At 39.8% G+C, this 26,998-nt stretch overlaps 1 protein-coding gene across 2 annotated transcripts in view; it reads left to right on the top strand.

Moving 5' to 3' along the window:
* Positions 1-629: 629 nt before the first annotated feature.
* SLC38A4 (solute carrier family 38 member 4) overlaps positions 630-26,998 on the top strand; it is a 67,316-nt gene continuing 40,947 nt past the window's right edge. The window contains exon 1 of one of the 2 annotated variants that reach the window (XM_082851119.1): positions 630-724. The gene's annotated coding sequence lies outside the window, so the exon portion shown is untranslated. Of the gene's footprint in view, positions 725-7,410; positions 7,625-26,998 lie in introns of those variants that run through there. The other variant, XM_082851120.1, reaches the window with a different exon arrangement.

Genomic DNA, 26,998 nt, shown 5'->3' with positions numbered 1-26,998 from the left:
GTGCTATTTATTATATCCTAATTCTTTCTTCATATGTACTGAGAATTATGCTTACAGTGGAATCCCAGGAAAAAAATGACCACAAAAGACCCCTAGCCATGGTTAAGTGCTAGCAAGCTATCCTCTGCTCTGCACTTGCATTAAGTGATTTTTACTGTGAATGACAGGTTTTTCGATTGTACCCCTTCCCCAAATATTTTTTCCTTTATGTCAAGTTCAGGTTTGACATCCCCAAACCTGGAGGAAGTTTAGAGCCACCTATTGAAAAAAGACTCTTTTACACACTTCAAAATGAGCACTGACAGGTATTTCTGTGTATAGGACAGATCCAATAAATGCAACCTTGACTAATGAAGAAACTTAATCATTAAAAAAAAAAAAAAGCCCACAGAAAAGCTCAACTCACACCAAGATCTTCTCTGTTATCATGAACCCAAGAAAACTGGAGCAGGGGCTGGCAGGTCCCAGGCTTCACTCTTGAGGGACAGCTGGACAACTCAGCCCCACCTGGGAGGATGCTTTTGTTGACATCTCAGGTTGCCGCCTGATGATTGGTGGCTGGGCTGGAAGGGAGGGTCCATAGGAAACGCGACACTGGGGATGCTGCCCCCTATCACATGATGGAAATTTCCACTCTTTAGAAAGGCGAAAAGAAAAGAAAGAAGGGTCTCTCAATCCACCCTTTTCCCCTGGATCCCAATCGGGAGAGGGAAGAAAAAGTAGGGTGAGTGAAGCTGTTTATATTTTCTGTTAGACTTAAAAGACTTGTCAGTGTGCAAACTTGTGGCTGGATCCCAGCCGGAATGCGTGTGTGTGTGTGTGTGTGTGTGTGTGTGTGTGTGTGCGCGCGCGCGCGCGCCTGTGCGCAAGGGGACACGCACACGTGTGCAGCTCGGTCTCTCACCCGTCTGGGGCTTTGGTCCGGCGCTGTGGCTCCTCATATCTTGTTGATGGCCCCAAATCCTTATCATTTAACAAAGGATCCCCTTTGGGTGCATTACTGCAGGTTAATGACCGGATTGACTAGAAATTAAGTAAGCCGGGGCAAGCAGAGGGAAAGGATAGAGGCTGGGAGAGATCCTGTGAATCCCTTTTCCAGGACAGGTGACTGCCAAGGCTGCCTGGTCCTGGGGGGCGGGCAAGGGGTGCCTTGCGCTGGGGCGCTCACGCCCCCGGGCCCGGGATTCCCTGGGCGCTTGAATCTCGAGATGCTTGTACTGAGACCGCCATCCACCACCGTGGCCCGGCCTGCCTGGCCAGGGGCCCCGAGACTCCGCTGCAGGAGCTGGCTCTGCGTCAGCTCGGGATCGCGCTGGCAAGGTGTTACCCGAGTCGCGGGACCCGTGCCCGCGTCCTCAGGGCGGGGACATTGGGTGCAGAACCTAAAATAGACCCATCGTCGCTGACAGCTGGGCCGCCCAGGAGGCCAGCACGGTTCCCTGGGTCGGGGGTTCCGGCCCGGGAGGCTCCTTCAGGGGAGGAGGAAGGCGAGAGCAGTGCTGGGTCTGGGGGCCTTGGCTGCGGGCAGTGAACGGGTTCCAAGACTGAGCCCGAGGTTCCGAGGGAGGCATCGCGCGCCGTCGGACTGAGAAGCCTGGGGGGCGCTGGAAAGACGGAAGGGGCGCCGCAGAAAGTGCGGGCAGGAAAGACGAGTGGAGCGGAAGGAACGCAGAGAGGACGTCGGGGAGGAGAGGAGAAGGAGAGAACGATAAGGGTCGAAAATGGAGAAAAGAGGAGAGAATGAATGAAAGGAAGGGAGGACGGAGACGGGAGCGGGGACGCAGGGAGCCCCCTGGGAGGGTGAGCTGAGAGCACCTCCGAGTCCGGGAGAGGAGAGAGGTGGGCGCGGTGCAGGTAGGGGCTCTTCGCACAGGTGGGCGTGCGTCCTGGTGGGCGCGGGCTGGGGGTGGAGGCGCGGAGTGCGGAACTCGCGCGCCCCCAGCTCCCCTGAGTGATCCAGCAGGGAGAGGTGGAGAGTGTCCCCTTTCATGTGCCCCGGGACCAGCCCAGGAGGTGCGCACCGGGCGGTTGACTTGGTTAGAGGAACGAGGTGAACTAAGTCGGGGAACCAGAGCCAGGGAGACTGGGTCTCTGGTGTGCAGGGCATGTACGGGGGAGTGAGGGGGCAAGATTTGGGGGCCTTGAGATACTTGGCGATGACCTGGAGATCCCCACCTGCAGTCCTCCGCAGAGCCTTTAAATACCTGGGTCTGGTTTCACCGGAGGAGGACGGGTTGGCTCTTGATGTGTATCTCGGTGCAAAAGGTGTATCTCTACCTGTCTAAGAGGGATCTGAGACCCCGAGAAGAGAAGAGAAGAGAAGAAGAGAAGAGAAGAGAAGAGAAGAGAAGAGAAGAGAAGAGAAGAGAAGAGAAAAGAGAAGAGAAGAGAAGGGGTAGCCTCTGCCCTGGAGGTGTAAGCAGACCTGGCCAGGCACTTACCTCAGCGGCCTCCTGGTCAGGTGCCCCATCCCCCAAGCTGCTGGCTGCTTGCTTTGTTATGGGCTGAGTAGTGGTGCACCTTGTCACCCTTAAGGAAAGGAGGAAGTGGCCAGCCTTTCACCAGGAATGGTCTGTTTCTCAATTTCCTAGCTTCCTATATTCATCTTTATCTGCTTCCCGGCAGTGCAGACATAATCATTATGACTAAATTGTCTTATGTTGTAAAGAGAGCATCCTTCATCCAGATCACAATTTCCAAGGCCTGGTAGCTTGGGTTTGTTTTAACTTTGGTTATAACTTTTTATAGACCTTAACTTTTGGGGGGAGGAGGTTTAAATTAGCCCATGGGTATTTTTTTTGTCCCCACTGCAAACAAGTCTCTAAGGATTGGGTGAGATTGGTGGACTCCCTCATATGGAACACAAGAAATCTCTCTCTCTCTCTCTCTCTCTCTCTCTCTGTGTGTGTGTGTGTGTGTGTGTGTGGTATAGTCTCTGAGATTCTAACAAATGAATCTACAGAAAATCTGTGTTCTGGGTAAAAGGTTGTAAGAACAGAGACACTGAAGAGAATATCTGATCTCCCCAAATTACAGATTACCATATGTGTTCAGAGACAGAAAGCTTCTATTGGTCTGATTTTATCATAAAACTTCAAAAAGCAGGAAGACTGGGATAAAGGGATAAAAATCTTTCAAGCCTGCGGCAGGGATAGGAGGCAAGCTCTTCTGCCAGTGTATGCAGTACTAGGTGCTCCATGGAAGCTAGTCTCTACTAGATTCATCATACTAATGCCTCACACATAGATATCAATTACTATATTCCTTATATGTTACTAAGTGCTTCTTTTATGTTAACATTTGACCCTCATAACAGTCTTATGAGATAGATTCTATTATTCTACCCATTTTACAGATCAAGAAATGGAGATACACAGTGTGGGGAGCATAGAACATCTTTGGAAGTTCTATTTGGATATTATTCTTAAGTGTAAAGAACAATTTTCTTTCACTTTCACTTTATCATGGTCAGAACTGGACAGGTGACATCTAGGGACCTAAAACTGACTTCTTAGTCTATTAGAGACTAATCCTATCCTAAGAAAGCCAAAAGCATGACCGTGTACCTTAAGAATTAATCTTTGCCAGCCCCAGGATTGGATTGTTTTACAAGTGACGTTTGAGAAATGCATAATATAACTCTGGTTACCTTGTGAACTTTTGAACTAAATGTCTTTCTTCTTTTATGTCATCGTCTTTGTCCATTTCTGCAGTGTTTTTTAGGCATATATTCCTTTTTTCCCCCTTATGCTTTGTACTGACTTAATAATATTTTCTATTTTTTGTTTTCTTTTTTATTATTTTTTAATTTAATTTAATTTTTATTTTATATTGGAGTATAGTTGATTTCCAACATTGTGTTAGTTTCAGGTATTCAGCAAAGTAATTCAGATATATATATATATATATATATATATGTATATATACATATTCAATACATCCATTCTTTTTCCGATTCTTTTCCTCTGTTTTAAATAACTTAAACCCCTCTTTTTAAAAAAATTTTTACAAATCCAAAGCAATCATTTTTATAAAAATCAAAGGTTCCATGGAGTTTAATGACTATTTACATATTTTAGTATGTATATAAATAATATGACAATTCTGAAAAATGTGCTTCCATGTATCACATGAAACCATCTCACATGCTACTGCTACCCTGACGACATCTTGCAGGAAGGTGAGGAATGGAAGAAGGGGAGAGACAAAAGACAGGAAAGGAAGAGTCTTCCAAGCCAGACTTTGAACCAAGCCCCTTCCATGTGTAAATCACATTTAATCTTCACAGGATACTCCATGGTCTAGGTGTTTGGTATCTCCATTTTACAGAGGAGGAAATTGAAGCTCAGAGAAAGTAAGGGAAGAGCCAGCGGTCACAGAGCTAGTAAGTGACGGGGCTGGCCTCAGAACTATGGTCCCCCCTGTGCCAAAGTTCCTGCTTCCAATAAAGACAGCAGTAAGATAAAGACTACTTGGAGAGCAAAAGCGTAAAGCAACAAGAAGCTCAGAGAGGTGGCACACAGCAGAGCAGCCTGTGAGAGGTGGGGGAATGCAAAAACCAAATCACTTTTACGTGCCTGCTAATCTTCTGGTCTTCCTTCCACTCTGTTGGTAATGACTTAATTCTATTCATTCATTCCACAAACAACCATTGAGTATCATTATCCCCCAGAAAGTATATTAGGGAGTTTCTTTTATCCTTGTCTCCCTAACACCTAGCACAGTCCAGGGCAAATACTGGGTGCTCAAGAAATGTTTGTTGAATAAAGGAATTAGTCTAGTGGGGGAAAGAATAAATAAACGAACAGTTGTGTTAACAGCATGTGAAGGGCCAGGGGAAAAAGTCAGGTTTGAGCACTCTGCCACAGAACCTGGCTTAGGAAAGGGGTCAGAGAACATTTCTAGACCGGATGATGCCTGAGCTGGGTTTTGAAGCAGAAATGAAAGTCAGCCAGGCAAAGAAGTGAAGGAAATAGGGGAGGATTCTCAACAGAAAGACTGGCCTAAACAGAGAAAGAAAGAAGGAGACATTGGGGAATTTAAGAGCTCAGTGGAGATTGCTGGGGGCAGGCAAGGGGGGTGGGGGGAAGGTGTGGTCCGGAGGTCCTTGCATGGTTTCTCTGCAAATGTCCCATAGCTCTGCCCACTCCCCTTGAATGTCAGAAGTGAACTGTGCTAACAGGGAACAAAATAACTGAATGCAGGAGTTAGCAATACATTTTATTATTTTATCATTTTATTATGGCCCTATAATAGAGAACTATAGTTTAATTTAGTTTAATTTAGTTTAATAGTTTAATTTTTATAATGTTTTATAAAACATTTATAATGTTTTAATTAGTGTTTTAAAACCTAAGCGCAAATGCAAAGACCAGACTTTGCTGTCCTCTGTATGGGAAAACCAAATTATTTTTCTTATATTCAAGGGGATGTTTTATTTTAGCATAGGTGTAATCTACGCAATCATGAAAATGACTTCCAAACAAATGCTTTTCTATGTTTTTCTTAGGAGGTAGCTTGGGTGGGGGGGGATTTCTCTCCTTATTTTAGTTTTTAATGGTTTTATTTTTTATTTTAGTGTGCTAGAGAAGAATCAGGAAGTAAAAATGTATTTTTAAAAAATGAGGTGAGAAGACAGTAATGAATGTCGTCACCCTCTTATCTGCAAAGTAGACGTTTACGCTAGTTAAGAGTCTGGCTTTTGATAACAGACTTTGACAAACTTAACTCCCAATGTCTCTTCTTTCTTTAGGGATCTTTTATGCCAAGTTTTCGTTGCAGGCTCAGAGGTCTGCATGCCACGTCACCATTTCCACATTTGTAAAGTAGTCTCACTCGTGTTGTCATTAGTAAGGGAATTCAAAGAGTAAATGAAACCTATAAATAATCCAAAACCTGACTTCAGTTAACAGCTTAAAACCTCCATTTTTTAGCGTTATGTCCTTGGGCAAGTTCCTTAATCTTTCTGAGCTTCCATCTCTTCATCTATAAAATCAGTATCATAATAGTATCGGCCTCATGAGATTGTTACGAGGATTAAATGTGTTAACACATGTAAAATTCTTAGACTAATGCCTAGTATATAATAAACGTTCAACGTGTGAAAGCTCTTATTTTTAATGTTACTCCCCCTGCCACCCAAAGCACTATTAGAAATGTTAACAAATGTCTATACTAAGTGTTCTTTGATCATGTGTTTTCCTCTAACTGCTGTAACTAAAATGAAGGAAACAGAAGGGAGGAAATGAGAAACGGGCTAAATAATACTCATGCAGGACAGTCCAGCCCAGATAATATCATTCCCTGTATAATAAGATTGAAATGTTCCCTTGTTTCCTGTTGGCTATTCGCACCTATTGCTCCTGATAAATCTAGCATGTATCCATCATTAAAATGAACATCATTTCCGGTTCCCTTGTTTTCTCTCATATCTGTCTCTTTCGGTCGCGGCTGTTGCCCTGGTACCTCACATAAGTGCCTGGGGTAAACAGACACTCATGCGTGTTTGTTGAATGAAGGAAGGAGGAAAACTGTCCTCCCCCCCACCTTTTTTTCTAAACAATATTTATGGTTCAACTAAACACTATTTCATCGCCATGTTAAAGGTCTTTACAAAGTAAATCTGCATTGTTCATAGTCAATATAAATATTTTAAAATTAAATTATTTATTCAGTGTGCGTTGTTGCACATAATTAAGCATGCAGGCTTGGGAGTCAGGGAGTGCGGATATGAATCCCAGTGCCATCGTGGAGTTGGGCTTCCTGGATTCAGATCTTGGCGCCGTCCTTCCGACTTTTTCCTGGGTTCAAATTCTGGCTCGCTCACTTGCTATCTGAACCACCTTGAGCAAGTCGCTTAACCTGACTGCTTCATTCTCTTCATCTGTAAATGGAGGGAAACCATTCTTATTTCAGAAGGATTTTATGAGAATTAAATGAGTTAATACGTATAAAGCATTCAGAAACATATTTGGCACTTTGTAAGCATTAGAGGTGTTTGTTAAATTAAACAGTTAAAAGAAACCCCGGTTCTCCAGTTAGATATAATCACAAGTACTTACTTTATAGAATTAATTTGATGATACTGCATGGCACCTAGTAACCCCCCCAAAATGTTACTGTTACTGTTGCTACTATTGCAAATCTTTCTGTTTTGTGCTCTAAAGGAGTTGGAGCCCTGCCTCACCCTTTCCATTCTTGGTCCATTGGAAGTCTTATTGATTCTACCTTACATTTTCCTCCCCACCCAGTGTTTGTCCTGTCATTTTGCCTTGCGTCATTCGCAACTTTTACACCACATACTCCTCAGGACAAGGACTTTGCTCTTTGTTTTGGCATAATTTTATAACACTGGGTACACTCACACACTCACGGTACTATAAAAATGTTAAAGAAGAAAAGGAAAAAAGATGCAATTCACCAGGAGGCAACTTTGGCCGCCAGCTGATCAGGCTGTTTGCAGTGTTGGCACCCCGTGCGGGCTGCCCAGCAGCATCTCCGGGGCTGGCTGGTGCCTCGCGGGTGACGCGCGCGTCCTGCGGGGGCGTGGGGAGCATGAGCTGGGTCGCGGCGCGCAGGGAGGACCGCGGGAGGCCGCCACCTGGGGACGCTGCACCGCTCACAGGTTTGCCTGCCGATGCTACCGACGGCTTCGCTAGAAAGACCAGGCTAGTGAGTGAGACGAACTCGGAGGGAGAAGTAGCAAAGAACTGAAAAAGGCGGGGAGAAGGAGGCATTCGTTAAAGAGAGAGGTTAAGATGGCTTTCTGTTTTGAGAAACGTTTCCTGCGTGCTACATGGGGCTACACGCTATGGTCTTATTTTCCGGAATTTTTCCAAATGGGAGAGAGGAATGTGGTACCTGGATGCAGAATGTTCCTGTAAACTAAAAGACCAAACTGCCCTTGATTGTTCGTGAGATCGAACTAAAGGGGTTCTTGTTTCGCCTTGCTTTGTGGAGGCCTGGAAAGCAGTCAGATGGTTGAGAGCACTGCAGAAACGGAGGCCTCTGTGATGGCCCCGAGAAAACATTTCATCACGGTTTTATTCCTTCTTGCCTTTGAAGCAATTCTTTAGTGACAGCACATCTTTAAAAAAAGATCTGACACTTTGGGGGCATTGTTCTGCTATACTGTATTTATTCGTGCTGTACGGAGGAGTCCACACTTTTGGTTGACTTGTATATATTTAAACTTTTTATTTTAAAGTAATTATAGGTTCATAGGAAGTTGCGAAAGTAACACAGAGAGGCCCTATATAGCTTTCACGCAGTTTCCTCCAATGGTTACATGAGACATAATTTTCTTACAGTAGCAAGACCAGGAAATTGACATTGGTGCAATATGTGTATATAATTTCTGTGTCATTTTATCACATGCAGAGACTCATGCAACTACCACCACAACCAAGATACAGAGCTTCCATGCCACAGAGATACAGAACCTTTATAGTCACACCTCTTTCTCTCTACCAATGGAAACTAGATATTTTCCTTCTTTATATTTTTATCATTTTGAGAATATTACATAAATGGAATCATAGTGTATGTGATCTTTTGGGGATTGATTTTTTTCATTCATTCAGTGTAATACTCTTGAGATCCATTCAAGTTGTTGTATCCATAGTTGGGTCCTTTTTAACTGCCAAGTAGTATTCCAGTTGCTTGACTATATTTACTGGTATATTTTTTCCTCTCAATTGGTATACTTATTTAGAACTTCAGTTGGATTAAAGACGTGCTGAAGGCACTTGGTAAAGTGAAAAGTATGAGGACAAAATTTGACTGTTTTTCTCTTAAAAATGACATTTGTATGATAGGGCAAAAAGATATATGAATTACATCTCCATTTAAAATGGAGGCACTGGAGGGGTGGAAAGGAGGAAAGGAATAGGGCAGAGAAAGTATGTTTTCAGGCAATAAGGTATAAAATCTAGTACCTGTTAAAATTTCCACACCCATATAATAATGCATTCTGTGATTTTTACTTTTAGTTTAGACAACTCAGATTTCTTGAAACTAACAAAAACAAAACCTCTGCAGTAGGAAACTCCCTGCCACATAGCTGATAACTCAGGGACAGATGCATGGCTGGAAATGCCAGCCAATGGCCCTTTAGTTTGATAGGGGTCACCAAGAGTCAAAACAGCATCTTTAGCCCCAGGGCAACTATCAAGGGTCCAGAGCCAATCAGTGTTACCCTACTCTGGCCTTTCATCCCACCTGCCGATGGGAGGAGCATCTCCTAGAGATCACTTAAGCCAGATTTTAAAAGAGGATGTTATCCTTCACCTGAATGTCCACAAGCATGGGGAAACTGGACGCTGGTAGCTGTAACTGGCTAAGGGAAATGAATCACTTCTGAATAGTATGGAGAAGAGATAGGCTTGGCCCCTCTGTCAGCCAGCTCCTATTAGAGAGCTCTCTACCCTGCAACACCACCGTACCCCGGAGCAGAGGAGAAAACAAAATATCCACTACTATCTGAAAGTGCACATACTCCTTTAAGTTTTTAGAATTTCACATTTTGGAATTTCTGAGACATAACAATTCACAAAATAACACAAACTATCAGTCTGGAACACTGACTAGACCCAAGTTTAACTGAAGGCATTGCCTTAAGTCTCCATGTTAACGATTTCTGTTACCAGAAAAATATTCCTTATCTGAAACACTGCCCAAGGATGGAGAGTAGATACGGGATGCTGGTTCCAAAGCCTAAAACACAGAGAGGATCGTCATAGGTAAAATAACTTACACCTCCTTTGACAGGCAAATCTACTTTTCTGAATCTTTCAAATTGGAATATAATCGTGCTGTCTTTATGATTTATTTTATTTTGTGTAAATGTTAGATGCCCTGTATTGATTCACAGGCTGTTCTTCTGGGTCCTATCTCCTGTGCTTGGACCACATGGTCCCACAGCATGTGGTGGGGCAGATAACTCAGCCTGTAATCTTGAAGGAGCCAACACTTCGCTGTAAATGGGGAGACTGAACAGAAGGCCCATTGAGTTTTGTTTACCTCTCCTATGCTATTGACTTATATGACTAATGGTGACAGTCATTGGCGTAGGGGAACAGTGACGTAAAATATAAGCACATACATAGACTATGGGTCTCAACATGGCAGGAGTTGTTTTTTAAGGTGTGATGGGAAGGTGTGTTTGTTTTCTGAACTTTTTCTATAAAGAGAAGAAATAGAGCTTTTCTGAAAGATAAATAAAATAGAAATACCTCATGTATTGTATCAATGTAGACAGAAATCAAGCATTAGCTGTACAATCACTTTCGAACAATTTTGTAACACTATAGCAGTATCAATACTTTGAAGAATGAAAGCAAATCCCATGCTTTACATTACATTTTATACCAGAATTCCAGAAAGTTCAAACTCCTTAACCTGGCGGTCAAGGTCAACCTCAGCCAGACTGTACACAAACATTCCATTTGAGCTAAAGTAGACTCTAGTTGTTTTGATATTTCTAGGCCCAAACTTCTGATCCCATTTCTCCTGCCTGGAACCCCCCTCCTCTCTCAGAAGCCTCACCATTTTTCCTCCATGACACCTGCTCTATTCGCCCCAACTCTCATGCTGAACCCTCCAGTTCAGTTCCATGACTTAAAGATGGGGATCCTATTAGGAATAGTGTCCGACACAGAGTAGGTACTCGATGGCCATGGAACTGGGCTCTAGACTTGGGGTTGTGAGTCCTGCTCAGCCAATCCTTCACCAGCCTTGGTCTTTGGATAAATCACTCAATCTTTTTGAGCATAAGTTGCCTCATTTGGAAGATGGGGAGATAATAATACATACCCCAAAGTTTGGGCTGTTACTGATTTGATGCATGTGAAGTGCCTGGCACAATGCAGGGCTGTAATGAATCTGATCTAATGAGAACTTAAAAAAAAAAGAGATTTCAGACTTTACAGAATTAACAGGATAATGGTGTGAGTGGAGGATGATGACCACAAAACTTGATTGTTTAGGCCTCTCAGTATCTTTCAACCCTAATTGTTATCATAAGAAGGAACAGAGTCCCTCTATGCCTGTCAACCAGGAAGAGAGAGTCTCCAATTGCCCACCCACTGAGACTGGACACAAACAGATGGAAACAATGATTCTTCCCTTCTTAGATCTAATAGAAATATGTGTGGCTTGGCACAGATTTTATTTTTGGTTAGAGATAATCAAGTGATGGATGAATTTCTATAAAGAAGGGAACAAATGCTAGATTCAAAGAGTAATTAAAATAGTCTCTTGATGAATCATCTATCCTTGAAGCTATTTACAAATACAACCTGTAGCCTTAGAAAAGGGAAAATTTTGATGAATTAACTGGTTGTTTGAGCTACATAATACCAAATTACTAGATTTTCTAATACTTCCCTACAAATAGGTTGGTGTTTTACTGAAGCATGCCTTCAGTCTAATCAAGGGCATAACCATTAGCACTTTTATTGGTTACAATGATGTCTAAACAAACGCTTTTTTGTTTTGAATTACAGATCTAAAAAGGATGTGTTTAGACCATAGCATGCAATTACAGACAGAACAGCCATACTTTAAATAAATAGCAAGGTAGATTGGGTTTGGGATAAGGGGGGCAGGCCCATACAGATTCTGACTTTTTCCTGTTCCTGGGGCCACGCCTTAAAAAATTACTCTTTGTTAAGTGATTTGTGTGCAAGTGTTTCAGAATAACAACCCCCTCCGAAGGTGTCCTCAAAATTAGGTGAGGTGCATATATGCACATGGATATATATATATATAAATTTCACAGGCACAGGGGAGGGAAATTTGCTTAAAAGTCTCATTTGTCTAACTAAGGATATAGAAAAACTCTGTTAAATGATTGGGGAATGGAGTGTTCTGGTTAAGAGGAAATTATACCTTCCATGGATTGGCAATTTTCAAAGAATTAGAACACAGCAAGATCCATTATCAAATCACGATTTTATCAAATATAATTTAATCTTTCTACGTTTCAGAGTACCTTAGGCTCACCACTGTGAACTTCATCTGTAACGGCAAAACTCAAAAGTGCCAGTTAATAGAAATTTCTGGTTGGTTGAAGAAATTTATAGTATCTTCCTCTGCTTTCAAACTTTGGGGAGAAATATCAAGGAAAATACATGTAGTAGTTCTGAACTAGGAAATTTAACCATTTTTAAAATGGAAAATTTCTAACATATTTCAAAGTAGAGAATGGTATAATGTAACTCCATCTTCATTCAACTTTGACAATTATCAATACTTGTCTGTTGCATTTCATCTGTACCCAAGCCTTTCCTTCCTACTACCCCTAACATAATCATTACTAGATTATTTCTAAGCAATCCCAGTCATCATACAGTTTGATCCATACATGATTCAGGATGTATCTCAAAAAGATGTCTTTAAAAATAACTAAAATACCATCACACCTTAAGTAAACCAACATTTCCTTAATATTATCAAATATCCAGGCAGTGTTCAAATATCTGATTCTCTCCTCTTTTTCGTTTTACCCTTAGTTTGTCTGAATCAGAATTGAAACAGGTTCACACACTCATTGGTCGATGTGTCTCCTAAATCTGTTTTTTTTCTTATATTGCCTTCATTTATTTTTTTCATAAATTTACTTAATTTTGGCTGTGTTGGGTCTTTGTTGCTGCACGCGGGCTTTCTCTAGTTGTTGCGAGCGGGGACTAGTCTTCATTGTGGTGCGCAGGCTTCTCATTGCAGTGGCTTCTCTTGTTGTGGAGCACAGGCTCTAGGCACACGGGCTTCAGTAGTTGTGGCATGAGGGCTCGGTAGTTGCGGCACACAGGCTTAGTCGCTCTGCGGCATGTGGGATCTTCCCGGACCAGGACTCGAACCCGTATCCCCTGCATTGGCACGTGGATTCTTAACCACTGTGCCACCAGAGTAGTCCCCTAAATCTGTTTGAATACATAGGCTCAACCACCCTTCATCTCTTTTTTTCTTTCCTCTTGCAATTTATTTGATGATGAAACCCAATCTTCTGTCCTATAGAATTTCCAATAGTCTCAATTTTGTTGATTTATACAACCTTAAAAATGTCAAACTCTATAATTTTCTGCCCTCTTCAATCTAACCCTCATGAAATTCCTTCTGTTTTAAAGAAAAATTGCACCTTGTTGTCATTTCTTTGCCTGTTTCCTTGAGGATCCTCCAGCCTACATTTTGCCCCGTTTTGCACAAATATCCTTCCTCTTAGTATCCATAATTTACCTAACATTTCTTCATGATAGAATCTGGTCAACCTAGAGTGCCCTTTCAGTTTGGTTTCAAAATGTGGACCGGTCTACTAACCCCGGTGCTTACTCAACTTTCTCTAAGATTGCAAGACATCACCAGTAAACAGTAGGGGTTGTTTAGAGTTTTAAACTGTGCCACATGACTACTTTTTTAAAAAGTACTTTTCTATTACTGATATGCAAAGATATATTTACTAGGAAATTACATATTTGTGATTTGCTTTAAGATAATGGAGGAGGGGAGTGGTGGTTTGGAGGTAATGAGATTGGCCGCGGTTGATAACTGTTGAAGCTTGACAATGCACATGTGAGGTTTGACTATATTATTCCATCTACATTTGTATAAATTTGAAATTATCCCTAATACGAAATAAAAATGAAATATACTACATAAGCGAAGTTACATAATGAAACATTTCACTTTGGGAACCTTTATTGTAATATTTTTGCCCAGGACAATCAAAAAATCATGTCTAAGGAGCAATATACTTGCTTTTCTCATTTTGCAAGTCTCATTTTGCCTAAAAACAGTCAGCTTTAAGGTTAAAATAATCAGCATTAAATAATATATAAATAGAATGGGGAAATGGGTTGGAGTGATTGAAAATATGACTCCTGCAGAGGTGCTTCATAGGTTTTGTGGTGTGTCTAAGCTGCCTTTTTTAAGACTCTAGGATGCAGGAGCCATTGACACACCCCTGTGGTCTACCAATAGCTGACAAAAGACGCCCTGGAGAGGAATGGCCCAAACCATTTGACTATCCCATAAGAAAATACGCTGGGATGGATTTTGACAGTCATACTTATGAGCTTTCTCTGCTATTATGCCAGATGAACACCCAGGTTTTATTTTCCAAGGTGAAAGTCAAAAGCAAAACTTTACAAAAACCTATTAGCTTTTAACTCTGGTTTGGTTTCTCTTTATTCTGTTTAACGATTGACAAGATAAGAGAATTAACACCTTATGCTTACATTAGCTATATATACTAGAAAACACTTTTCAAAGGACATTTAGCTCCCATTAATAATAAATTTCTATTACTTCATTGGTACTACATTTAATTAATTTATTTAATAATAGTTAATTTTTAATTATAATCTGCTATGCAACAGCAAAATTTAAGATTCTAGAAACATTTTAGTGAGCAAAAGGTGAGAAGTCGAAATTTAATTGTATTTATCATCGTCAATTTAAAATATGTAATAATATCAATGGTGATATTTTTACTTTTATGAGTGTAAAAGTATTTTACAGATTCACTCAGGATTGGCCCCAACCCCGGAAACCATATCTTCTCTTAAGCTATTTAATTACTCAACCTGGAATTCTCCCATCATAGACTTTTCAGGAATTTGATCCTTTCAACTGGTGAGAGGTTATTCTATACCCAGATCCCCCAATCCCTCAAACATGTATGTAAAGTATCGTGCAAAATAAAAATAAGGCGTTATATTTACAAATCATGTTTTTTATAAAATGGTAGTCATCAACCCAAATTCTTACATTGCTGTGCTTGTGTCTTCTTTGCCAGAGTCACTGTCATACATCCAAATACCCCACACCTTTCAGATTTCTTTTGTAAATAATAATAATAGTAGCAATAATACTTAGAAACAATCTAAGTATAATCTTTGGAAATATTCTTATGGTCCCATATGAAAATGTTATTACTATACACATTTCCATTTTGCAGAATATCTAATCTGGACCTGGACAACTAACATAGTTTTGTATGTTTCTTTAAAAATAGTTCTCCTTATCTTAGAAACACATATAGGCTTTGTGTTGCAATGGTTGCTATAGCAAGTTTGTATATTTTAATAAATACCGGACCAGAGTAAACAGCAGGCCAAGGTAGCTGGAAACACCAAGATCATGTCAGCATTTCTGTTATAAATATATATGTCTTCAGGATTTCCTACATGTGAAATGTTAACTCCAAAGCAAGTTAACACGAGGCAATGAATGCTAATGTTTAAGAGGCTGACTATTTTAAGAAGCCCATGAAAAGAAGCTATTTCTCCTGGGGATCTGTGAATATTGCAAATAATGAAAGTTTGGGGACCATTCCTGGAATGTTTGCCAGTAGGCTTAGGGACTACATTTGACACCTGGTTTTCAGCCAAGAATACGGAATGAAATGTGTAAACTGGAGTTTAGTTAATATATGATAACTGTTCTTCTGAATCAAAAATAATCTACTGTTTAAGAAGGTTCTCATAAAAATATTAAGTTCCTAGGCTATTTTATGTGGTTCACCGATTTAAAAATATACAACCAACAACAACTATTAATATTTCTATATCTGTATCTCTATTACTATATCCCAAGCCCTGTTCTAAGCTCTGTACATGTATGATCCCACTTGCAGAAAAGTAAATAAAGAACACACATGCCTTCTTTAGTAAGTTACTGTGTTCTGTGCAAAAGTAAGAAAGGAAGGAAAGAAGGAAGGAGGGAAGGAAGGAAAAAGTAATAGAATAAAAAATAAAAAGTCTTAATTTATCAGTCTACTCAAGATATAAAACAAAGGTCATCTCCATTTGATTCATAGAGCTATATATAGAGAGCAAGATAGGTGCTTTCTAACCCTTTAGAATCTTTGAAAAGTTATTTCCTCCCCTCCCTCACCAAATCTACTCAGTATAGGCATACTGTCTCATGTACATCCTGCGTCAATTACTCTCAAATAATTTCAGTGGTCACAGCATAGAATAACTAAGTATGATTAGATGAGATAATGCAAAACTTTGAAAGAAAATTGTTTCTTAAACATTTTTAGTGGAAACTCATGCGCTAGGAGGCCATGTGACCGCATCTGTTTCTACACATTGAAAATGAACCTGTACATACACCTAAACATTCCTCATGGGTAGATCTAAACTTGGTGATAATGCAAATAGAAACTGAATACTTTTATTTGCTGAAATCCTAGGAAAAAAAGCATAAACAGAATCTCGCAGTTTTCACTCTAGCTGGAGTGAGAAGACATCTAAAAATGTGTTTCATCTCTTTGCCACATATTTCTAAATCCTTATATTAGTGCAATAAAAAACTAACTCTACTGGATATTAAAGAAATATTTAAATAATATTTCTTGTGACTAAAACATGACCAGAAAACACTGAGTAAAATCCTTAGGGGATTTTTCAACAACTCACTGCAGCCTCATTTTTTCTATTTCATATCATAGTTCTTGTTCCTGTTGATGCTTTTCATAATTGGACATGGGACAGACAAAAATCTTGCTTACTTAATGATTGCCCCAGGAAAACCAGTCTACATGACTGCACATTGGACAATGAATAATGCAACAGATTATTTATTGTTATCCTACCACCAAATAGTGGGACCGATTTTAAAACAACAGCTAAATTTACATTATAAAAATTAAACAGGGCTGTTGAGACCATGAGTCTTAGTAGTCTGGATAAGTATTAAGCCTCAAGACATCCATATTGATGTAATAAATATACTTAAACGTTATTCTGTTTAGGATAAAGACAGAGACTGATGTCAGTATACTTACACTCATGTGGGAACAGCTCCGTAAGTCAGCAACTGGAAGACTAACTGTTTGAAAGAGGAGGAGATGGAAAGAAAGTAAAGTCTCAAAGTGGACATCACCAGCTTCTACCAGTATTATGTTTATTCCCGTTTCTACCCACAGCACCTAGGAAAAAAGTGGCCTGTTTCCCAAAGAGCGTAAGAATATTTGATAAGAACACTAAAGATTTTTACATAATGTTGTTTTTCATTTCTATAAAGCTTTCTGTTTGAAAACACCTGCGTATATGTTTCCTCATTTCTAAATTTCTAAGAACATTGACCTGAATGTACTAAAAAATTTGACACAACAGTCTTCTAGACTTCAACTCAAAATCTAACCAGTCTTATCTAGGTTAACCTCAAATGAATAAGAAGTAGCATACGCACATGCTTGTAAGACTTCCCTGTATTTAAGAGGTGCAAAGATGGAAGCTGTGGGTCCTGTTTGATCAAGAAGGTGCCTCAAAGAGAGCCAGTCGTCCAGTCACGTTGTCAGCTTATCCAGACACTGATTCATAATGACTGAAAAGGTCTTACCGTTGAATCAACTGATTCTGATTAGACCAAAACTATGTGGCTGGACAATTTGAGAATTAGTATGAAAATGCCAGCCATCTCAAATCCCAGAATGTAAGCAAAAGGTGGACCATTTACTGTGGCATCTGGAACATGCGTCTTGGTACATGTGGGGGTCTTCGTGTTTTGCCAATCTCACAGAAAAAAAATCCAGAGCAAAGCCAAATCAAACCTTCCAAAATCTACCAGCACGTTTGCATGTTTAAACACTGGCTCTGAGAGCAGGTTCAGGGGTAAATATGTACCATGGTACCGTTCAGCTTCACAGGTTGGTTGGTTAATGTTAAACAAACACGGCTTGCAAACCATGTCTTATTACGAGGTTGTTTTCTGAGATTCCATGGGTCAGGGTCAAAACCTGCCATTTTCTAGCTTTTCAACAGCGCTAATCAATAGTTTAACAGATGAAATAATAGTCAAATAAACAGTGACAATACACTTCCAAGGCAAAAGGTGTTGAAACCAGTTTAATTCTATGAGAAATTTTGCTAATGTTGCGTTACCCTTATAATCAAACAGCCATAAAAATACTTTTTATGTTTAGGATGCTTAAATATCCATTATCTCATTTTATCCTCACAGTCATAATGGTTCTTATTAGACCCAGTTTTAATGAGAAAACTGAGTTCTAGAATATTTACATGCCTTTATCTACTTTTCAACAGACTTATTCAGTAGGTACCAAACTAGATTTTGAAGTTAGTGACAATTCCTTAAGTATACACATCTAACAAATACTTACATGTTTAAGATGTGTCAGATACTCTTCTAAATGTTCTAGAAATAGGGACTTAGTTAATCCTCATAACAGCAGGGTGAGGTAGGCACTATTATTATCTCCTTTTTACAGAGGAGGAAACTGAGGCATGGAGATAGCAAACAACTTGCCCAAAGTCAGATGGTCACTGAGTGGCAGGAATCAGATTTAAGTCTAGGTAGTCAAGGTCTAGAAGCTATAGTAGATTCAGCTCCACTGAATAAGGCACAATGTCTGCTCCAGAGGACTTCAAAATCTAGAAGGGCAGACACATAGACAAATATGCTAGTACAGCATGTAGGCCTAATAGCAAAGCTTGTAGGAAGCAGAGATAGCACAGAGGAGGGAGGGATTAATTCTACTTTGTAAAGTCTCTCAACTAGTAGATAGCAGAATGGAGATCACAGCTGAATCCTTGAATTTGAACTCCAGAGTCAGTGTGCTCTCCATTTCATAGGGTAACTCCATGCTTAATAAAAGAATTTGGAATTACCATGAGAAAATAACAATGCACTTGCAGGAGGATAGCATATGAACAAAGGATAAAAGCTGAGTTTTTTAAATAGGGGAAAAAATGTACTGTGGATCCTAATAGATACAATTATAAACATAGATACGCATCTCTCTCTATATGTAACATAGAATATATAATGTAATATACATGTAGATAACCACAGAACTCTTGTGTATCTCAACTCAACTGTAAAGCTCTCCAGTTTCTCTAAAACTTGTGGTCAGTCAGAAAAAACAGAGCCAGATGTTCAGAAGTAGAAGGAAAGCCTAAAGGGGAAAACCTGATGGCATCATTCTGGGTGTATAATAGGTGTTCAGTGTTTACTCCCTAATTGAATGATTGATTGATTGACTGATAGAAAACGGGAAAGGGAAAGAAAAAAAAAGACTAAAGGCAGTTCATTTCATTATTCACCTTTTAACTTGGTAAAAATTTTGATAAAGAGAATTAATTAACTCTAAATATTTAGAATTGGAATTTTATGTCAACATATCAGAATTTTATGTCCAATGTGCCTCTAGTGGACACCCACTTTGCTATTTCTTTGATAGCTATGTAAGTGTGGCTACCATCTATTTACAGTTCTAAGTTTTGTGGTCCAAACAATGGCAAAAGGAACTCAACGGGAAGAAATAAATAACAGTTTTGCCAGTTTAAACTATAGTCATGTTTATAAGTGTATTTTCAGCACATGTGAAATCCTCAATAAATGAATGAATGAATTCCATTTGCTTCTTCCAATGGTCTTGTCACCCAGGAATTATATACTTTTTAGAAGCGAGAAAACAAAGGCCCAGATAGCTTACCGAGTTGATAGTTCCACAGCTAAGTGATGGAGTGAACCCAAATCTACGGAATCAAGTGCAAGGCTAAATGACAGCATAACGAAAGAGGAAGACTTTCTTCAGCCATTCAGATTCTTTGGGTGTCAGAGGTCAGAGAGATGAATAGATACAGTTTCAACACAAAAAAGGTGAGCTCCTGTCAGACCTCTGTTAAAAGCCTTAGGCTTCAAAGGAAATGTCCTTTTAAACTTGAAAAAAGGCCACAAGCAAAATTATTTTCATCAATATGATTGTCTTATGCCCATGTAAAAAGCAAATCACCCATCATTAAAAAGCAAGTATCAGTCTTCCAATTGTTATTTATAATACTACACTAGATACTATGAAAAAAAGAATTAGAGACTATAGATGCTTGCAAATCAGGACATTAATATTACTGAATAAATTACTCTTATATAATTTACTTAGTTATCAATCTTTACTTAGATGTATTTTTTAAATAATTAAGAAAAATTTAAATAGGTTGAAACTTAGATTCTAATTTAAAAAATAATCTTCAAATATCTAGGAATGTGGGACTTCCCTGGCTGTCCAGTGTTTAGGACTCTGCACTTCCACTGCAGGGGGCACAGGTTCAATCCCTGGTTGGGGAACTAAGACCCCACATGCCACGCAGTGTGGCCAAAAAAAAAAAAAAAAAAAATCTAAGAATAACTAAAGAGTCAAGATTTCTATAGTTAAAAATTGAACTTCTGTAAGTCTTGTAATTAATTCCTTAACTCCTTATATATTTTATATCATTTGAAGCAAAATACCTCATGAACCTGAATTTTTCTGTTCCTAGCCAAATTATAATACAACAAACCTGGTAGTCCAAACACAGAGCAGAGGCCCCAGCCCACTTAAACACACCAAGGATGCAACGCACTCAAGAATTGCCTCGTGCTACCCTGGTGGTTATTACTGTTTGCAGTAACCTTAATTATCACTCTTCCTAACAAAGCACATTTTCTTCACATAGCTGAAACTGTGAGCTCTATGTGGCATTGCTGGACTGGTCTTTTTTTATGAACTCATTTGAACTGAACAGACCAAAGAAAAGACATGGCCCCCTGACCCGCTGTGATCCCACCAGTGACCTCTCCAGTCGTGTTTCTCAGCATTCCAGGAACAACAGGCAGCCAGGAGCAGTTTCTTACCTCTTCTCATGCTGTCCCTCTGCCTGCAGTCCACTCCCCATGCCATTACTCCTGGCCAGCTCCTGTTTATTCTTTCAGTCTGAGCCTAGCTGTCACCTTCTCCAGTAAGTCTTCTCTGTCCTTTTCAGCTGAATTGGGTGCCACACATCTCCGACCCCTCAGTTCTCACGGGCATTTCACCTGCCACATTATAGCATCATGACTACTTAAGCAATGGATTCCCTGGAGATACCAGGGCTTCTTGAGAGCAGAGACTGGGTCTTATATGTTTTTGTCTGTCTTGCCTGAGCCCCTACCATGAAGCCTGACACATAGGTGTTCAATAATATTTACTGAATGCACAAATGAAGATGACTGCTTACTAAGCTGTAATAGAAATTGACTATCTCACAGCATTATGAGAAAACATTGAGGCTCCAAATATATTTAAAATCCCATTTTTCTCAACAATATTTTGAGATCTCTTAGAGTACCTCTTGCTGATGGGGAAAAAAACAATCCATCCCTCCAGAACAAACTGGACATGTATAATTTCATCTAGACCCTAAATAACTCACAAGTGCCCATTCAGAATGGAAGATTTTTTTAAAGAGAGTTGATTGTTCCTAGTCAAGCACCCAAAACATTCTCACTAAGAACAGAGGTTTAGCTAGTGGCTCATGTCTGGCATTGATTAACAATTGTTACAAAACCTAAGAGAGGAACTCTTTGATTTTGTTGCTTTTGTTTTTAATAATGTTTATTGGTTTTCTCATAGTGAAAGTAATCCATACTTTTTAAAGGTTATTTGGGGCTTCCCTGGTGGCACAGTGGTTGAGGATCTGCCTGCCAATGCAGGGGACATGGGTTCGAGCCCTGGTCCGGGAAGATCCCACATGCAGCGAAGCAACTAAGCCCATGCGCCACAACTACTGAGCCTGTGCTCTAGAGCCTGTGAGCCACAACTACTGAGCCTGCGAGCTGCAACTCCTGAAGCCTGCACGCCTAGAGCCCGTGCTCTGCAATGAGAGAAGCCACTGCAATGAGTAGCCCGCGCACAGCAATGAAGAGCAGCCCCCACTCGCCACAACTAGAGAAAGTCTGCATGAAGCAACGAAGACCCAACACAGCCAAAAATAAATTAATTAAATAAATAAATTTAAAAAATAAAAGGTTATTTGGAAAATATAGATGAGAAAAAAACCATTATCAACATTTTCACAATCTGGAAATAACCACTCTTTGTATTTTGATATGTGTTCTTTCAGGCATTTTTCCCTTGGCCTGAAAAGGGAAATAGTATATTATACATTAATATATAAAAAATATATGGTTTTATATCTTATATGTATAATTTTAAAAACAACACAGGGAGCATATTACTGTTAGATTTTGTATCTTGCTTTTGAAAACTTATTATAATTTTCCGATATCCTTATTATTCTTTGAATATTCTTTGAACACATCATTGGTAATTACTGCTTAATATTCCGGGAACGCAGCACTCTATAAAAGGACTAATGGCTCCTTACATATAGCATGGGCTTTCACTTTACTATCTCACAATTGGCTCTGAGCATAAGAAGGAACTACTGCATTTTAATATATGGCAGGATCCTCAATTAGAATAATTATTAGAATATTTCTTGTTGCAACCCTTAAATAAATTCTAAAGAATTGTTTTGGATGCACAGATTGAATCGGTACATTTAATAAAGACTTTCATTTAAAATGTATACAGTACCTACTATGAACCAGGCATAACCTAATATTAATAAGGTAAACAAACAAAACAGATTGCTTACAACTAATCTAAATCGGCTGTCTAGACATACTTGAGTCCATCCCCAAACCTCGTAAATATACCATCTGCCCCTCTACTGCTGTCCTGAAGAATGAGGTCAAGACATTTACTTTTTCCGAGTCAGCTTTCCTATGTTTAAAGAAAGATTTGTGCTACCAACTGTAAACCCAGCCCTCCAGGAAGTATAATTCCTAACTCATGCAACACATAAAGAACAAAAAGTTCAGTGCATCTTGTCATGCTGGACACTGCTAACACCTGTAGCAAAGGACAATACATCTGTCAACAAGCATACTGCGAAGAGCTCTGACTGCAACATGGCTGGGCCCTGGGGCTGCTTACAGCTCAGCGAGACAGAGCTCCCTGGGCAGAAACCTGCCCTCTCACTGAGGAGATCTGACTCAGGAAATCCTCTGCATTCCCTGAAAAGTCCATTAAGAAAGGTCAACATCACTATTATATGTCTTATTCTGCTCAAAAATTCCTTTGAAGAACACTTTATGGTGGACTTGCATTCCTTATTTCAATATACTGGTGAGCCCACCTAAGCATACATTTTGTTATTAGGGGCACTGATTCTTTTACAGGATGGTTTCATGTCATCACCTTTCCGGAGAGCCCCTTCCCTTTAAAAATTCTGCTGGGCGCTCTTCTGTCCCCTTTGCCCTCTCTCTCCTCCCAGTACAACCAGGCAGCCTATTGGGTCCCAGCTCTAGAAACTGTTGGTTGTCTGAATTCAAGCAAGATGACACCAGATTTACAAAGTCCAATCACTGATGAAATTACAAAATCCAAATACACAGAAATTGTTCTGGAAGAGAGTTTGCTTTGAAAGGAAAGGGATGGGAGGGACTACGAAAGAGAGCAATGGAAATGAATGTGCTGCTGCCCAAATAGGATGTAATTTTTTTTGTTGTTTTTTTGTTTTGTTTTGTTTTTGCGGTACGCGGGCCTCTCACTGTTGTGGCCTCTCCTGCTGCGGAGCACTGGCTCCGGACTCGCAGGCTCAGCGGCCATGGCTCACGGGCCCAGCCGCTCCGCGGCATGCGGGATCCTCCCGGATCGGCGAACGAACCCGTGTCCCCTGCATCGGCAGGCGGACTCTCAACCACTGCGCCACCAGGGAAGCCCAGGATGTAATTTTTAAACCATCAATTGCTATTAGTTAGAAAAGCAGTCGACTCAGTTTAGCACCATATTAATACTGTATTCTGTATGAAGAACTTAAATTAACAACGTGATTTAGTTATTTAGGAAGTGTTGTTGTAATTTAATCGTTATAATCATACATCTCCTAGCAGGGCTATTTTCTCAAGCAGGCACTTTAAAGGATAAGAATCATTCTTTAAGGCAAGCTTTTAAGAGCTCCCATTTAACATTTAGAATTTCAGTACATTATTTAAGTTATGATCACCCATAAGCCACACAGACCTTGTTATCCTTCTTCACCTTGGTGTATTTGCTTAAGCAGAAGGCTGGAATGAACTTGTGATACCCTTTTCTCTGCATCATTTCCATGTGGGATCAAGAAATGAAATGGACCAGAAAGATTTGAGTTGCTTGAAAGGCAAAATGGAGAGAACAAAATATCATGAACAGCACGAGCTGTCTTCTCACTAGTTTTTTTTTTTTCGTCAGCTAAGGCTAAAAGGAATTTTCTATTTAGGTCTGTGGCCAAGTCAGTAAGTTTGTCAACCTGCACCAAACTTGTTTGCTAATTTTGCAACACAGTGACTATTCAAACATTTCCAAAATGCTCCATTGTATAACTGTAAAGGGGGTTTAGGCTGGGCTCAAGAGAGGGGGATGCTGTCAACCGAGCAATTTCCTCAGCACACGTGGGTTGTTGCCCTTCTCTTGGTCAGGGAGGGTTTTTTTTGAACAGAAAAGCAGGGCCTCTCCCAGGGGCCAGGGCTGGGCAGCCTCTTAAGGCCTCATATTTGAGAGGGTCCCAAATTTCGACTTTTTGAAGTTATCATCAAATAAGGCTATTCATTAAGTCACTTGTATTATATTTGTGTTGAGGTGTTATTTTGTGGAATAGGATCATTGAAAAATGTATGACAATTTAGAAACCCCGTTCAGGATTTTTAAAAAATTTAAAAAGTATATTTGGAGCCTCAAAAAATAGAAGTGGCCTAAGCTTCCATAGATATCTGAGAGACTCCGCTGAAGGGGAATTAGAAAATGATTCATCTCTATTTCTATGTTTACAATTAATTTGGTATATGGCTTTTGGGAGTCTCATATTTTTCTTGTAGTCCTTATTTCTTTTTCTGTAAATTGAGATTAATAATTTCATAACCATGAAGAGAGAGACTATAGCACGTCTATGCTTCCCTCACTCTGCAGGAAGGACCTACGTGCTCAGGTCACCTCTAGGATAACATGAAGTCTGCTATTTCAATGATTTAGGAAGATTCCTGCAACATTTCTGTATGGTTTTTCTTCTTTTTCTTTTTTGCATGTATTCATACTAAGAGAGATAAGGTGAAGAATTTGGAGGGCCAAAGAGTGACATCAAAAAAGATCACATCACCCTAAGCCTGAAACCCAAAAGCCAGAGAGTAAATCTTATGTTAAAAAGAAGTAACCAAAATCTTGTTTCTAACTGCAGCTGTGCTAGTGTTTTCCATTTCTAGGAGTGATTTGGTCAGACAGACGTTTACCTATAATACTATAAAAAAAAAAATAGAAAAGTTGGATTAATGCACATTTTGTCCGTATTTGGAAGCACTAATATTGGCTGTTGGATGAGAACAGACCTATAATCTTGGAAACTGATCTACTATACCAGATTTTGAGTTTATAAATCTAAAGCCTGGACATGATAAAATTCTCTTCTTGGAAATTAAGACATCATAAAGACACAGAAAACTTAACAAGAAACAGAAGCAAGGAAAAAGGTAGGTGACCTAAAGGGAAATTGAAGTAAGGGCAAACAAAAGTAAGTGAATACAGATAGAAAGGCGATACAAAATTATTAAAAATTAGATCATTGTGTTTCTTAGTTGTTACTGTTGCTACCCATCTTCTTCCAATTTGACTATAAGCACATTGTATTGCCAAGTATTATTTTGTCCCATGACTAAAATTAGAAATTTGGGTACAGTCATGATGAGAACAAGAGGTTACCTTTCCCAGTGTCATTAAAAAATGCCATGATGTGGCACAGGGATATTGGCTTGGTGCTTTGTGACAGCCTGGAGGGGTGGGATAGGGAGGGTGGGAGGGAGGGAGACGCAACAGGGAAGACATATGGGAACATATGTTTATGTATGACTGATTCACTTTGTTATAAAGCAGAAACTAACACACCATTGTAAAGCAATTATACCCCAATAAAGATGTTAAAAAAAAAAATGCCATGATGATCTGGCTAAGGGATTTTTTTTAAATTGTTGACCAATTTTAACTTTATCCAGCTGGAACTTTCCCTTCGAAGAAATCGATGAAGGTAGAAATTTGAAACAAGATGAGCAACGCTTTTAAGTATGGGCAAGAAAAAAACCTGATTCAATGCATGGATGTGATCTGAATCAGTTTATTTTGAGTCAGCAATTTTGTACTTTTAATAGATAACATATTGGGATATACATTCTAGGACGTTCTCTGTACTATTTGAAAAGAATAGCCACAGATTAATGGGAGGGGTCCTGAAATGGATGAGTTACCACCATATATTCTCTTTCTCTATGTAAAGGAATATGAAGATTTTATTGCAAGTTTCTTATTTCTCATAGAATGATCACATAAAATTCACAGCGTGTGTTGTGAGCTAGTGAGAGTGATAAATGGAAGCAGTAGTATAAGAAAGAGTCAAACTACCACTGACCCCACTTTAAATCCTTTCCATCTGCCTTCTCTTCTGCCATTGTTCTCAGACAGACCAATAGCACCAAAGCTCAGCCATCAGCCAACATCCTCAGCATCCTTCTTGTCCCTATCTCTAGCTCCACCCTATCATCCCATCTTATTCCCTTCCCTGCTGATTCTATGATTTTCTTCAGAAGCTTTCAAGAGATCCTGATCACAAAAATCTGAGTCCCAAGATTTAGCGCCTTTTACAGCCTGGACTCTTCCGTTCTATTCCGTTTTGCTCTGAAAAGTCTCTGCTGCAGCCAGGCTACTCACCGTTGCCAGAATATGCTTTTATCATGTCTACAATTTGCGTCCAGGATGCCTCTCCCTTTCCTCTCTACCCGTTGCAATCTCACCTGGACTTTAAGGCCCTCTTCTAGGGCCTTAGGCTCCCTGAAATCATCTTGGATGGCCTCAGCCCCTGGGGACTTTTCATCTTCTGGAATCCTATGACGTATATGGTGCAATTCTGCTAGTATTAATCATGTTATAATTTGGGAAGCCCGGTATCCCTTTAACTGGACATATTTTACCACCTGCAGACTACCCCCCTACCCTGACCAAGTTTCATATACCTGTTCTTGGTGGCATTTATATGAATTCCTTATGTGAAGGACTTACTTCATTATTCACTACCCATATATTTTTCATTTTATTCATTTCATTTTATTCATTTTTTAAAATTCTGTGCATATTCTGGTTCATTACCTCTTT

Source organism: Leucopleurus acutus (genome assembly GCF_964270905.1).
Source record: "Leucopleurus acutus genome assembly, chromosome: 11".
NCBI classification, from domain to species: domain Eukaryota; kingdom Metazoa; phylum Chordata; class Mammalia; order Artiodactyla; family Delphinidae; genus Leucopleurus; species Leucopleurus acutus.
This window is presented reverse-complemented; position numbering and strand designations above follow the sequence as displayed.